Below are 12,492 nucleotides of genomic sequence, written 5' to 3'. Positions count from 1 at the left end.
CAATTCGGCTATAATAACAAGAGGGAATGTAATAAATTCTGAGATTAGAGAGAAGGCAGAGACCGCAATACAGAGGAACTTGAGGGTCCTGGTAGATAAGCAAGAGGCCTAGATTTTATTCTAAATATAAGGAGAAAATTGCTCTTAGGCTGCAGCTTCCCCGGAAGCCAATGTAACATGGTAAACATGGTCACTAACAAAACCTGCAGTGGGCCAGCCACGGTGGCTAATGCCTACAATCCCAGCACTTTGGGATGCCAAGGCAGGCGGATCACTTGAGGTCAGGAGTTTGAGACCAGCCTGGCCAACATAGCAAAACCCCACCTCTACTAAAAATACAGTTAGTCTGGTGTGGTGGCGCACACCTGTAGTCCCAGCTACTCAGGAGGCTGAGGCAGCAGACTAATTTGAACCTGGGAAGCGGAGATTGCAGTTAGCCACAATCTTCCCACTGCACTCCAGCCTGGATTACAGAGTGAGACTCAGCCTCAAAAAAAAACCCCACAAACCTACAGTAGCCATAAAGTAAGAAGAAAACAGCTAATTAGGAGAAGTACAGATCCACAACAGCACATACAAACTCTTAATTTACATTGAGGTTTTCATATTGTTTATGCTAACACAAAACTTTATTTCCAACTTTGCTTAGATAGAGTGTATATGCCTCAGACCCAAATCTAGGTTTCATTAGTCTGAATGTGACAACTTCAAGATTTGTCAGTATTCCCCAAGTCATTTATTATTTAAAAAGCACAGTGGCTCTCAATGCATAAAGCAAGGGGGAAGCTAACCTCTCAGCCAGTTCCCAAACTACATCCATTTTACAGGCTGGAAGATGGTGCTTCCATTTCTCTAAAGAGCAGACCTCATGGCAACATTGACAGTAAGATTTCAGGCGTGGGAATTCGTTTACCCAGGTTGAGATCATGGCCCTGCCGCTCCCTGTCTGGGAAAGGCTTTTCCTTTCTCTGTGTCTTCCTTATCTGTATTAGTCTGCTCAGGCCACCATAACAAAATGCTGCAGACTGGGTGGCTTAAACAACAGACATTTTATTTTCTCATCGTTCTGGAGGCACAAAGATCAAGACGTTATCAGGGTTGGTGTCTGCTGAGACCTCCCTTCCTGGCTTTTAGATGCCGCCTTCTTGCTGTGTCCTCACATAGCTTTCCTCTATGCCAACAGGGGGAGAGAGCTCTCTGGAGTCTCTTCCTCTTCTCCTAAGGATGCCAGCCCTGTAGAATTAGGATTTCGCTCAAATGACTTTATTTAACCTTAACTACCTCCCTAAAGGCTCTGTCTGGAAATCCATTTACATTAGGTGTTATGGATTCATCATATGGATTTTGGAGGGACACAATTTCATCAATAACAACCATACAAGAAAATGGTAGAGAAAAAATATACATAGACCTAATTCTTGAAATTTTACACTGGATAGGGCAGGACCAACTATCGAATTTCATACCTGCCCTACCATAATTCACAAGGGTTTTAGATTTCCAGAAAGGAACCTCAAAGCCCTTTTCATGACCAGGCATGGTGGCATGTGCCTGTAATCCCAGCATATTGGGAGGGTTCGAGACCAGCCTGGCCAACATGGTGAAACCCCATCTCTACTAAAAATACACAAATTAGCTGGGCATGGTGGTATGCACCTGTAATCCCAGCTACTCAGGAGGCTGAGGCAGGAGAATCACCTGGACCTGGGAGGCAGAGGTTGCAGTGAGCTGAGATCGGCCACTGCACTCCAGCCTGGGGGACACAGCGAGACTCCATCTCAAAAAAAAAATTTCTCTCTCAGGGTGACAGGGATTCCTGGAAATATGAAGGAGCTGAGGATGGTTTTGAAGATAAATCCAAATTTGCAGGCTGGGGAGGCCCACCTGGCACAGAGGTACAGAGGACGGAGCAGAGGCTGATCTGGGAACCAGAGGAAGTGGGTGCCTGGGACGGGGTACAGTAGGCACCCGAGGGGAGAGGCCTGAGTCTGTGCCAAGGAGCAGACCCAGGGCCTCTACCCGGGTGGTGGGGGCAGCCGGCCAGCACAAAGGGCAAACACCAGCCTTCTGTGGCACCTCCTCCTTCCCACCGCCTCTGCAGCTTCCTCAGGGTTTTCCCATACTGTCAACCTGGCCAGAGTCCCAAAGAGCAAAGTTCTGCTGAGGTTTTGGGGAGGGGAGCAGGCTCTGAGAGGGGCCCCTGGAAGGAGGCTGCTGCTCCTCAGGCCTAGAGGCTTGTTCTTCTGCAGAGATCAACCAGATACTGAGAAGTGCAGCTGCTGCGGAATTTCTGGCCGTGAACACAGAAATGCGGGCGGGGAAGGAGCTGTGTAGGGAAGAGGAAGTAGGCTCGGTGGGCAGAGCTGCCACTAGTCTGGGCTGGTCGGCCTGTGCAGGGCGATGGTTCTCAAACTCAGGCTATGACCCAGGCGATGCTGTGATACCGGTGCCAGGTGGGCTGGCCCACAGCCACTGGGAAGGCTGGGAGCTGGTGGCCCACTGTGGGGCATAGCAGCTCCAGAGACCCCAGATCTGTTCCTCTGGTGAGTATCAGGCCTCCTCCTCCCCCACCACAAAACCTCAAAAGGGGTCTTCCCCTGTTTCCCACCTGCTCTCCCTGTGCATCCACAGCTGAAGCAAAGGCAGTGATGGAGGCTTGAGAGCGCTCTCCCCAAGTCAGCAATCACAGTCTTTCCAGCAGGAAAATGGCCTAAACAGAGCAGACACGAGGATAACTACAGGTCGGTCTGAGTCTCCAAGGCTGACATGCGTTTTACCTGCACCTAAGTCCTTGGCCTCTTAGCATTTACAGCTTATGGTGATGGAGTCAGTGGACAAGAATAAATATTCCAGAAGAAACCCTTGAAACCAGAGAGAGCTTACAGCTGCTAAGAACCTGGTGGCAGTAAGGCACACATTCTTTGCCCATCCCCAATTTTTTTTTTTTGAGATGGAGTCTCCCTCTGTTGCCCAGTCTGGAGTGCAGTGGCATGATCTCGGCTCACCATAACCTCTGCCTCCTGGGTTCAAGCGATTCTCCTGCCTCAGCCTCCCAAGTAGCTGGGTCTACAGGCACACGCCACCATGCCCAGCTCTTTTTTTTTTTTTTTTTGGTATTTTTAGTAGAGATGGGGTTTCACCATGTTGGCCAGGATGGTCTCGCTCTCTTGACCTCATGATCTGCCCGCCTTGGCCTCCCAAAGTGCTGGGATTACAGGCGTGAGCCACCGCGAGTGGCAAATCCCACAACTGTGAATATGGGGCTGCCGATTCCAAGGAAGGGGTATGCACCTGGTTGCTGAGGAAAGGCAGCATGAAGTGCAGGACCCAGGCAGGCGCTCAGGCAGGTCAAGGACGTTGCCCTCAACCAACCATGCTCTCTAGGGTCAGAGGCCAACCCAGCAGAGGCACATGGTGCTTGTTAGCAGGTAAACAGGCTCATCCCACAAGCTTGCAGCGCTCAATTAAGGATCTTAGTCACCTGCAGCCTTCTGTTTCCTAGATCCTGAACTGCAGCCCGGGGATGAGGTGGAGGTGCCCATCTGTGGGGCCGTCCCAAGGCCCTGGCTGAGGGGCTGGGAACAATGAGGACAGTGTTAGGACTTGCAGAACTGCACCAGTGCTGAGGTCAGTATCCTCTGTGGGAGGCAGAGGTTTTCGCCTGATAATCCTCTCCCCGGCCCAGCCCAATCCTAGCTCTGCTCTGGCTTGTGGACTTGCATCCCACAATAGTCGCCATGTGACAAGGTTAGAAGGGGTTGCCCTGCCTTCTAACAAGGTTAGCAGGTGGGAGACAGGTCCACGGGCCCAGCCCCAGAGCTCTGAACCCCTACCTGTAAGACACACATAGCCGGCCAGGCATGGTAGCTCAAGCCTGTAATCCCAGTGATTTGGGAGGCTGAGGTGGGCAGATCACGAGGTCAGAAGATCACGACCATCCTGACTAACATGGTGAAACCCTGTCTCTACTAAAAGTACAAAAAATTAGCTGGGCGTGGCGGCAGGCACCTGTAGTCCCAGCTACTCAGGAGGCTGAGGCAGGAGAATTGCTTGAACTTAGGAGGCAGAGATCTCAGTGAGCTGAGATTGTGCCACTGCACTCCAGCCTGGGCAACAGAGTGATACTGCATCCCAAAAAAACAAAACAAAACCCCAAATGACTAACTACAGTGAATAAATTAGCTGGATAATGCCATCCACGAGGAGGCAAATACTACTTTTATTTTATTTATTTAGACAGAGCCTCACTCTGTCACCCAGGCTGGAGTGCAGTGGCACAATCTCGGCTCACTGCAACCTTCACCTCCCAGATTCGAGTGATTCTCCTGCCTCAGCTTCCCGGGTCGCTGGGGTTACAGGTGCAACCCTGTAAACAACCATGTCTGGCTGTTTGTATTTTTAGTAGAGACAGGGTTTCCCCATATTGGCTAGGCTGCTCTTGAACTCCTGGTGATCCAACTGCCTGGGCCTCCCAAAGTGCTAGGATTACAGGTGTGAGCCACTGCACCTGACCCAATTACTACTTTTAAATCATAAAGCATTGTTACTTTGATTTGCTTATTAGGTCATAAGCTTCATTTGGTCTGTGTCCTTTCTGAGGCCTCAAGGGGCCTCAAAGAAGCTCTGAAACTTGGAGTTTGGATTTGCTTGAGAATGTGGGTGAACTGTGCTGGATTTCACCAAGCAAGGGCTGTGTGTGACGCGGAAGCCCTGTGCGACAGGCAAGACCCCATGGTCGGTGAATTGCACACAGACCTTCAGTCACCACCTGCCATTGGCGTGACCTCAGTCACCAGCATCTCTGAGCCTCAGAATCCCAGCTGTTGGGCAAGAAAACATCCGCCTCATAGGATTGCTACTGACAGTCAAGGAGGTGGTATTCAAGCACCCCGAGGGCCTGGCACCTGGGAGCCGGTCGGCTCGGCGTGTGCCCCTCCCACTTCTCCTTCATTAGGAGCAGGAGTTGCTGGGATGCCATTCCTCTCCTGAGTAGTAGTCACGGCCTGACCTTGGGAGGCAGTAGCAACAAGACAGGAAGGAAGGAAAGAGCAAGCGTTGTTCTCACCAGACCCCCAGCCCAGCAACACAAGTGCTGCGTGTAAGGTTAGCTGAGAGAAAGGAGAATAGACCCGAAGTCAGGCAAGCAAGTTTTATTAACCTGCTGGGCTGCCCCGTAACAATCAGAGGAGGCAGCCCCGAGCTTACAAAGTGAGGGGTGTATGTGCGGTGACAGGGGCATAAGAGGGTTTCAGGACTGAGATCATCTACCAGCTTGTAACAGGCAGAGATAGTTTGTTAACTTGTGACAGGCCCACAATACATCATCCTACCACTTTTGTGGCGGCAATTTTAAAAAAACAGGATTTTACAGGTATGTGTAAAACAGGAATTTACAAGTAGGAAAAACAAGCACTAGTTTTCCCTGGCCGCCCCAGCTGTCCAGGTGGCTGTAATCAGGCTTTGCTTCATTGTAGCACCTAGACAGGCGTCAGGAATGCAGCTGCGGAGCAATCGGAGGCGGGGATCAGCTGGTGCAGTGGGGGTTTCTGAGGCAGATTATCCTCAGATTACCTATTACCTATTAAAAGACATTCCAGCCTTTTAATAGGTAATAGAAGGGCCGGTCTTGGTGGCTCACACCTGTAATCCCAGCACTTTGGGAGGCAGAGCCAGGTGGATCACAAGGTCAGGAGATCAAGACCATCCTGGCCAACGTGGTGAAACCCCATCTCTACTAAAATACAAAAAACTAGCTGGGCGTGGTGGCACATGCCTGTAATCCATCTACTCGGGAGGCTGAGGCAGGGGAATCACTTGAACCCGGGAGGCGGAGCTTGCAGTGAGCTGACATCGTGCCAGTGCACTCCAGCCTGGCGACAGAGCAAGACTCCATCTCAAAAAAAAAAAAAAAAAGGTAATAGAAGAGGGGCACCATTGTCATTTGGCTGCTTCTTGCTGGACAGGGACGGCGTTTTTGGAGGGGAGGCTAGACAGCAGGGACTGTCGTTCCTGGAATGGTCGGTGTTCTTGGAGCAGCAGCATATCTTGTATCGTTCAATGGGTGAAAGCTTTAATACTGTCCTGTAAAAACTGGGTGAGGAGTCGTAAGAGGCAAGGGCCAAATGCTAGAAGGAGGAAAGGGTTATGGCAGGACCTAGGAGGGCAGCAGCCAGGGTGGCCAGGAGTTACAGAACCAATGGGGCCAGGAGAACTGACTGTCTTTATGTTTTTGTGCTTGGTCTTTGAGCTTTTTGACAGCATTTAGTACTAACCCAGACTCATTGAGGTAGAAACAGCATTGTCCATCTAGAGAGAGGCACAGACCTCCTTTTTCAGCAGTGACAAGATTTAGGCCTTTGCAGTTTTGTAGGGTGACTGCTGCTGAAGAGTCTAGTTGGTTTTGGAGGTGAGTGACAGTCGGCTATTTTTTCTAGTGATGATTGGAAGTCTTGAGTGAGTGACTGGGAATATGATAATAAGGTTCCTGGGCTTCCTGCTTTTAACCTGACACTAGTTCCTTATTTAGGGGCTACTAATAAGGAAATGAAGGGTATCGCTCTTTGAGCGCGCGTGTGACGTAGCAGGGGCAGGGAGTTCTTGGTTTGGAGGGACAGGGCTCATGTTGGGGTAAGGTAGACCAGGGTGCAGGTCCCTGTCCTATTGGTAGGGAGAAGTAGGCTCTGGATCCGCAGAGGAAGAAGATGCCTGTGGTGTTAATGCAAACAGACAAGTGGATTGAGAATAGGTGTTGTCATGTGTAGATTCCTCGTTTAGAGGGACTCGGTTCAGCTTCAGCAACCCAGAGTGAGGAGGAGGGAGAGACGCCTTTGAGAATTCCTGTCTGGGGAGGGGGTTTCCATGTTTGAGGCAGGAGGGGAGGTAAAATGGAGGGGCTGGGTAAAGAGGCTGTTAGCTTCAGGGGAAACGGAATAAGCTCCTTGGAGTGAGGTATGGGAAGAGGGATGAGAGATGGTTGAGTTGAGCCACAGGCAGAGGGAGGGATGGTGCCTACGTATATGTGTCCATTGGAAGAGGTGACACATCAGAATGGGACCTTGGGGCTGGGCATGGTGGCTCACACCTGTAATACCAGCACTTTGGGAGGCCACAGCGGGTGGATCACCTGAGGTCAAGAGTTCGAGACCAGCCTGACCAACATGGTGAAAACCTGTCTCTACTAGAAATACAAAAATTAGCTAGGCATTGTGGCGCAAGCCTGTAATCCCAGCTCCTTGGAGGCTGAGGCAGAAGAATCTCTTGAACCTGGGAGGCAGAGGTTGCAGTGAGCCGAGACTGCGCCACTACGTTCCAGCCTGGATGACAGAGCAAGACTCCATGTCAAAAAAAAAAAAAAAAAGAATGGGACCTTGGATAGCAGGGTGAGGGACTTTTGCATTGTCATAATTGGTGGTGTATATCAAGAGAAGTATGAAGCTCTGTTAGCAAGGGCAGTGCGATAGTTCCCAGTGCAGGTGAGGGCTTTGTCTGCAAAGGCAGAGCTTTTGTAGACAATGTAGGAAAAGTGGATGGGAATATGGTCCCAGGGCTGAGAAACTGGGATGGCTGAGTAGGCAATAGAGGAAAGGGAACAACAGGTCCAGCCATGGGGGGCAAGTGTAGAGCTGGAGCGCAGTAACAAGGAGTGACTGAGATTGTTACAGCCTTGGTGAAGTGAGAAGGGACTCTAAGGGAGCAGAGGCAGTGGGGCTGACTGGTAAGAGTTAGGAACTTGAGGAAGAATCAGAGTCTGTATTTGGGAGAAGACGTTGAGAGGGGTTACATGGCAGGGTGGCCTCTTGTAGCAGTGAAGCCTTTTCAGTGGGGGAGTATTGGGGTTAGATTGTGGGGGAGATGAGGAGGAGGGGGTAGGAGCAGAAGAAAGGGAGGCTTGTTTTGCTACCTCGTCGGACTTTGTTTCCTCTTGAGATCTCATCTGATCCTCCTGTTTGGTGTCCTCAGCAGTGTATAACTCCTGCTTTAGCTGGAAGGTGCGCAGCTTGGAGGAGTTGGTAAATAAGGGGGCCATTCGTGATGGGGGTTCCTGTGACAATAAGAAATCCTCCCTCTTGCAAGATGGTGGCGTGAGACTGGGGAATGAGATAGGCATATTTGGAGTTGGTAAAAATGTTGAGTCAGTTGGAAAGGGTCAGGGTCCTGGTGAGAGCTATAAGTTTTGCCTTTGGGAGGAGATCCCTGCGGGTAGGGGTTTAGCTTTAACTCCTCGGTTAAACGACGCGATTTCATGGGAGCTGACTGACTTGGAAGAGGAGCCGTCTATACATAACTGGTTGTCAGGACTGGGGAGAGGTTCAGGGGAGGTATTAGGGAAATGAGGCTGTAGGTGATTATTTCAGTACAGGAGCGGGTGGGAGAGGAGGAAGATACTGGAAGTAGAGATGCTGGACTGAGGGAGCACTTTTGGAGAGGCAGAACTCAGGGTTTTGAAGAAAGAGGGCATGGAGTAGTTGGATACTAGAAGGAGGAAGTGTGCTCAGTGCTCTGGAGGAGAGGAGACCTTGTAGATTGTGTGGGCTGCGGACTGTGGTGTCTTGACCGAATGTTAGTTTTTTGCTAAGGTTAGGGTGGCGGCTGCTGCGGGGGCTCTGAGGCGAGTCGGCCACCCTCGGGTGGTGTTGTCTAGTCGTTTAGATAGATAAGCTGTGGGAGCGAAGGAAGGAGGACTTCCTTTTAGTTGGCCAAGGTCACCAAGGGCTATTCCATGGTTTTTGGCTGTGTAGAGAATGAAGGACTGAGAGATGTCAGGCAAAGTTAGAGCAGGAGCACTTATGAGGGCGGCTTTAAGTTTTTGGAAGTTAGCGATTGTGCTGTGTGAAGGATTTAGGGGCTTATTTAGAGGGCCTTTAGCTGCTTCATATCGAGGGTGGGGTAGGAGGGCAAAATTGGGAATTCCTATTCTGAAGAAGCCGGCTGTCCTAGGAAAGAAAGGATTTCACCTTTAGAGGTGGGTGGGGCAGGCTGTCTATCAGTGCTGCCAGGCTGGGGTTATGGCTCGGCCCGGGGGAGAGCTGGACTCCTGAGTACATCACTGCTGTTGGAGTGGAGAGTTGTGCTTTGGAGGGGGAAAGCCTGTGTCCTTTGCTAGCAAGAAAGTTTAGAAGGGTAATATTTTGAGTCTGAGAGTCCTCTAGGGAAGGGCTACAGAGGAGGATGTCATCCACATACTGGAGGAGTCAGCTAGGAGAGTGGTCTAGGGAGGTGAGGTCTTGAGCTAGCGCTTGTCCAAAGAAATGGGGGCTATCTCTAAAGTCTTGGGGGAGGACTGTCCTAGTAAATGGTTGTGACTGGAGGGTTTCAGGGTCAGTCCATGTGAAAGCAAAGAAATATTGGGAGTCAGGGTGAAGAGGAATGGCTGAAAGAAAAAAAAGCATCTTTTAGGTCTATTACAGTATAACAGGTTGTGTCTGGAGGGAGAGGGAAAGGAGTGTGTAGGGGTTGGGAACTACCAGATGGATGGGAAGGATGGCCTGATTGATAGCCTGGAGATCTTGGACTAGCCAATAAGAGCTCTTAGCCTTCAGGAGAGGGGATGTAGGGGTATTGTGTGGAGAGTGATTAGCCCAAGGTGGCCTTGGGAGAGAAGTCTGTTTATGATGGGTCCTAAGCCTTTTAGGTGCATTAATGAAATGGGATCCTGAGAGACATTAGGAAATTTGGAGGGGTCTTTTAGCTGGATTTTGATAGGATCGTGGTGAGTTACTAGAGAAGGGGTAGTGGTGTCCCACACTATTAGATTAACAAGAGAAGGCCGGGTGCGGTGGCTTACGCCTGTAATCCTAGCACTTTGGGAGGTCGAGGTGGGTGGATCACCTGAGGTCAGGAGTTTAAGACCAGCCTGGCCATCATGGTGAAACCCCATCTTGTAAAAAAAAAAAAAAAAGAGAGAGAGAGAGAAGCAGGGAGTGGACATTGGTGGAGGGGTGAGGGCTGGCATGGTGGCAGAGAGGAGTAGGAGAGAATCTAGTTGTGGGGAACAGAAAAAGGTGGTGGAAGCTTTGAAGCTGGTTAGGATGTCTCTGCCTAGGATGGGGGTAGGGCAATGAGGCACAATTAGGAAGGAGTGTGAGAAAACCAGATTAAATAGGGAGCAAGTAAGAGGTCTGGTGGCATGTAGGCGTGAGATGAGTCTGTCACCCCCACAACTGAGACCTGAGGGGATGAGTGGGTCCTGAGAATTCAGGCAAAGCTGAGTAGATGGCCGCAGTATTGGTTTAAAAAGAGATGGGCTTACCTGCTACGAGTAGAGTTATGCTGTGCTCCCACACAGTGCTAGCAGAGGTGGCAGCGCCCTGGGCCTCGGCAGTCTTCGGCAGCTAGGCAGAGGAGCTGCGGGAGTGCAAGTGATTCTTCACTTTGCATCTTGCTTAGCGGGTGGTGGCTCTGAGGTGCAGGCTTTTCCGTCCGTGTGTTGACAGGATAGATTTCCAGTTGCCTGTCTGCTGGCAGACTGGGCAAGAGCTCTTCGGCACTAGTGGGTTAGGACATGCCCGCGCCCAGTGGCCTTCTTTGCCGCACTTACAACAAGGCCCAGGAGGGTCACTGCTGTTGGGTCTTTTGTGCCCTTGTGTACAATGGCTAGGCTGATGGATAGCCGCAGCTAGAAGCTGGGATGTAGCACGATCTTTTTGGGCTTTATCTAATTTACTTTGCTTATCCCTGTTGCTGAAGACTTTGAAAGCCAGGTTAAGGAGGTCTTGTTGTGGGGTTTGAGGGCCATCTTCAGCCTTTTTAAGTTTGCGCTGGATGTCAGGTCAGATTGGGAGATAAAATGGGTATTAACAATAGTTCCTTCTGGAGTGGCAGTGTTGACACGAGTGTATTTTAGCAGAGCCCCTTAAGGCAGAAAAGGAATTGGGCAAGATTTTCATCTGCTTTTTGGGAAATTTATTTAAGGTTCTTTAAAATTTAGTCTTATGGGCAGCTTTGTGAAGGCCTGCAATAAGGCAAGTAATCACATGGTTATAGGATGCCCAGCCAGGGTCTGTGGGTTGGTACCCCCAGGAAGGCTTCTCCTGGATGACGGCAGCGGTGCCTACGGGCTTAGCAGGATCTTGCCAATGAAGACCGTCAGCACGTGCCTGGGCTGGGAGCCACACTCTTTCCTTCTCTTCTGGAAGGAAGGTAGAAGAGAGGGTAATAGAGATCATGCCAAGTGAGTTCATAAGACTGGGTGGGACATTTAAATTATTTGATATAAGCATTGGGATTGGAGGAGAAGGATCCAGACGTTTTTCTTTCTTTTTTTTTTTTTGCCAATCAGTTTGAGCTTATAAGGTTGCTCAGGTTAGCCTTGAACTCATGACCTCGCCTTCGCAAGTGCCACGACCTCCGGCGGGAGCCACTTTGGACCCCCCGTGATCTGAGACGTTTTTCAATTTGGGAGAGATCAGAGAGGGAGAAGGGACATGGCACGGATGATCCCTTTGGTCCCGGCCACTTGCTTCCCAGTGGGGAAGCAAGGGAGCTGGTTGCTGGGCATGTTGGGCTTGAGAGCAGGTAAGGGGTGGGGACAGGGAGGACTCAGAGTCGGAAGTGGGGTGGTTGGGGAGAAGGGGAGAAAGAGGTAGGGCTGGAGCAGGGGCATGCAGAGGAGGATTATGATGGTTTTGAGGAGGAGGAAAATCAGCAGGGTCCAAGAGGAGTCATTGCCCGGGGCTGTGGGGAGGGTGACGGGGAGGGTCGGGTTTGGAGTGAGCGAGGAGAATCTGGAAAGTAGAACAGGACTGACAGAGGGCAGGACAGCTATGGAGGGTGAGGAAAGCCCGAACATAAGGAGTCTCAGACTATTTCCCATTGCGATGGCAAAAGTTGTCTAAGTTTCTAAGTATATGAAATCAGAAGTGCCATTTTGGGGCCATTGGAAGCCATGTCTAATTTGTATTGAGGCCAAGTGGTATTAAACAGTAAAAGATAAGCCTCTTAGGACGGACCTTTGAATGGAGGCCAAGAGCATTGAGATTATGCAGGAGACACTCAAGGGGGTAGTTTTGGAAGGGGTAGACTGAGGAGCTCCTATATGGACAGCGGAGGGAGGGAGAGAAAGCACAGACTGCCAGTCTACAAGGGTGTCGCCTGTCCCACAGGCCTTGTCCGGAATAGAGGAGGTAGCCGCTGAGTCAGCCTCCCCAAAACTGAGGAAACGGAGGCCTGGAGGCCAGAGGAAACCCTTGGCCCAGTGCTGGTTCTTTTAAGAAGGCAGAGATGGTCAAGGGTTCCCAGTAAACAGCAAGAGTCTCTTACTCACCCCGGCCAAGACTCTGATGATGGATGAGGTCACCAGCAATGGGAGAGTCTGGGAGATCCTCCGGGGTCTTCCGCAGGTTCAGGAAGGGGAGGATGGCTGGGAGAGAAGTGATAGAAGAGGGAGGGAGAGAAAAAGAGAGAGAGCGCCCTTTAAGGGCACCCAGGCAGAGCCTAGCCCATCCTGGGTTTCAGCACCAAAATGTAAGGTTAGCTTGAGCAGAGGGGGTTTTC

The sequence above is a fragment of the Callithrix jacchus genome, chromosome 5 (assembly GCF_049354715.1).
Source record: "Callithrix jacchus isolate 240 chromosome 5, calJac240_pri, whole genome shotgun sequence".
In the NCBI taxonomy this organism is placed as follows: domain Eukaryota; kingdom Metazoa; phylum Chordata; class Mammalia; order Primates; family Cebidae; genus Callithrix; species Callithrix jacchus.
Note: the sequence above shows the minus strand (reverse complement) of the source record.